Here is a 3,766-nt window from a genome sequence, read left to right as displayed (position 1 = left end):
ATAAGCATATTTTATAGAAATTTTAAAACTTATTTTCCACAACTTTCTTTACGATTTTTGCTAATTTTCTATTAAAGTTTTCAGAAAATCTTGTAGAGGCGTTTGATTTGTGATTTTACTGTTTTCTACAATACCTTAATGGAAAGTCTATACAATGTACATATTGTACAATTTATACAGTTTCTTAACATAAATTTATAATATGATTTACTTTCCTACTTAATGATCGCTCCAGCCCACACACTGTAGAAACTAGAGGTCTAAAAATGGTCTCTTCATGGTTTAAACTTAAACATCATACCAGTAATATTTTAAATTTAGGTGTATTATGGTTTGAAAATCGATTGAGTCAAAATTAACCATAAATGGTTTGTCCATAAAGCTAGATTATACCAACAATGTTCAGGAATTAGACATGGAACCGTTATGTTCTATTATCAGACCCTTTAACTAATGTTCTGCTTTCAGAATATGATTCAGAAATGTACCGATTTTAAACTATATATCGTTAATTTTCCGTCTTTAAACCATATTCTGTTAATGTCCTAATAATAGAGGTTAAGTTTAAATGTTCTAGAATGAGAATGAAAAATTTACAATTCTGATATCAGAATTAAAGATTAAACGTTCAAACAGCACCTATGATAGCTTTCTAATAAGGTGTAACACCCCGAAGCTCTTTCTACTGCCAGTTCACTTAAGGAGAATAATCCTTACTATAAACCCAGTGCCCGGTTAAGATGGGATGAATGAATGTAATGAAAACTTGTCTGTTCTGCAGGATTCTTAGGGCACTACGGTATTCCATGTAACAATGAATTACATTAAGTAATACACGTTGGTACAAGTGCACTTAAACATGCAATAAACCAAAGCGGCTGAAGACCACTTACAGGTATCTCCACCCAAACTGCAGTCTACTTACAGCCCTTTTGCAACTCACTTACAGCTAATCACTGAAGCCCCATTGGAAGCACCGTTATAGTTGTTCTATCCCTTTCAGGGCCCTCATGTAAACGAAAAGACGCAAGATCACATATAAGTGTGTTTATAGTGATAAGCTTTAATTATAAAACTTTATGTAATTTAACCTATTTTTGTCCCTATACCGATCATTTTAATTGGCTGACAGATATTACGTGCAGAAATTTAGCACAGCTTCATAAAGTCTGTTTGTAAGATACAGCATCTTATTTTAAGGGCTGCTTACAGATGTATTTGATGTTATATTCCAGTCAATGAGATTTGGAAACTCCTTCCTACTAAGCTTGAGTGCATCTATATTAAGGCATATCACATGGGCTACCATTACAGTTTGATTTCAGTCTTGTTGTAGTATCATCAATTTGACTTATTTGCAAACCTTTTCCAACCATCTAACAGCGATAACTTGAAAATGGTCCAAAGAAACATTCAATTTACAGAATTTTTATACCTGCAGCTATATGGCTACTTAAAACTTTTGCAGCTAGATTTAAGTCAGTTAAGCTGAACTAGCAGCTGTAGTGCAGCTCTTTATCAACTTTAGCAGAAAAATGCAGATCGATTTTTTAGCTAAATAATTTGCAGGATGACTCTGCAGTCAAATGTAGTCTAGGTTCAGAGAAGGTTCAGCCAACTATTCTAAAAACAGCTATAGTTTACACCTTATTAACAGCCCCAAATTTATGTTCGGGAACGGTTTTCCATAACCTTTGTTTTTGATTCAAATTAGTCATATTCGTAAGGTATCGCATAGCGCACAAAAATTAACCTCATACTTTTGATATATACCTGGTTTTTCATGTTTTTTAGTTTCGATGAGTCTTGATAATTTCTTAACGTATTAAATAATTATAAATTATAATCGTAATCAGAGATTCATTTATTTGTAATAGAGAATATATCTCGTTCTGTGTTTTATTTGAATTTTTACGTTCGATGTGGGGATTTCACTTCCTACAGCTTTTTGAGGTCTTTGCTTTATATGAAAATTATACATAATAATACATATACATACAAAATACGTAATTTTTCGCATCTTTCTAATTCATTATACTTAAAATGAGATTTTATACTCATTGCGACGTTAAAAATTTCCATATCGTTCTATCAAAAGGAGATGATCTAAAAGGACATAGCTTTCCAGCCTAGGAATGAGGGTATTGTGTGTCAGGTTCTCTCTAACGAACGTCTCATCTCTAGTGTTCCTAAAACTTGATATCCCAAGGCTAGGCCGAATGTATTTACTGTAGACTAAATGGTAGTTGAACATCCAAAGTTTTTCTCTACTAACATTTTTTCTCGGCGCCAACTAACATCAGCCGCGGAAAGCTGGGTCTCACTAAAAAAATTCCACCCCCCTTGCTTGAACTTACTCGGATAAAAAAATTAACCCCGCCTGTTTAACTTCACTCTCCACCGCTGTGGAGCGCTGCTTCAAAAGCTCGTTCTCGGTCGTGGCCGATATTTTAGAAATTTTATCTCTCCATTCACGCGAGCTCCGTTGGGAACTTTAAAAAGCTTAACGTCAGAACTTTCAGACCTAGAGGCTACGGCAAAAAATCTTACATAGGAACTTGGTGTAAGATTATTCTACTTGTGGTTCTATTAAAGGACATTGATACAATTTTTGCAAGATGTGTCTAGCATTTTTGACGCATATATTGCGATTTCAAGAAAGACCGAGTGCTACTAAAGGTTTAATTGTGTGACTTTTTTCATTTTAAAATTTTTAAAGTTATATATTAAAAACATTATATTGAATTAGATAGTATTGTTTTTACCTGACTAAATCGAGTTTAAAATGCCAAATATTCAAGACGAAAATTTTCCGTCGAAACCTGAGAAAATGGTCCAATTTCAGACGTAGAAAGCTTCGCCGTAATTGAGACAGGGATATGCAAGTCTAATTTTAAAGAAAGATGTCCATATGTATGTGTTAGTCCATGGTCATATATAAAATTGAGAAAATTTTGTGTTTGCACTGTTAATGAACATGAAAGTGATGTTAACAGAAGAGCGTGCAATGGTTCTATTGCCTTGGTCGACACGCTCCTTCTAATCAAGATTTTAATGAGGTTCCAACCGATTTGCGTGTCGTATTTTCCCCGCGACTCCGCCCATTCGAGAACATCGTCACCACAAGACAAATTAGGTGTACAATTCTGAGAGATCTTGGCTGCTGCTTGGGGAAATGTTGCCCATTTGTTTTCGTGTTTTTTCTCATTATAACGAAATAATAAATCTCAAACTCTATTTTAAAGGTTAGTGTTTTGGGAGGTCATTTCGCTGTATAACTAGCTGTTGTAGGCTTCTCATACATTGGCTTTTTTTAGGGCTCTGACGTTTTTGAAAAAGTGTACGGGATTACGAATTCCAATTTGATTTCTTCGGACGACTTCGTTTGATTATGTCAGACTTCGTCGTCACATTTTGTGTGATATCAAAATTCGATAAAATCCAGATTCATCGGATTTTGAGATTATTTTTTGGATTTTGGATCTCGCGATTTCTTTACTGATTTTCTTTCCGATTTTATGATTTTTTATTGATTTTGTGATTTTTTTATTGATTTTGTGATTTTGGTTTTTTATGAGTTTTTGAAATGTCCCCAATTTAATTTGTGTTAAAAAATTGAGCCTATAGAGGCCGCATTATACTCAGAATACTATAGAATTTCAATATTTTATCATTTTTATTTACATCGTTTTTAAAGAAAATAGCTCATTGAGACACGAAGAATTTATTGTAAATGTACAATTCCATTTTTAAGTCTCTTGGACAC

Source organism: Phalangium opilio, unplaced genomic scaffold, assembly GCF_054372755.1.
Source record: "Phalangium opilio isolate 3A_F unplaced genomic scaffold, DU_Popi_V2 ptg000088l_1, whole genome shotgun sequence".
NCBI classification, from domain to species: domain Eukaryota; kingdom Metazoa; phylum Arthropoda; class Arachnida; order Opiliones; family Phalangiidae; genus Phalangium; species Phalangium opilio.
This window is presented reverse-complemented; position numbering follows the sequence as displayed.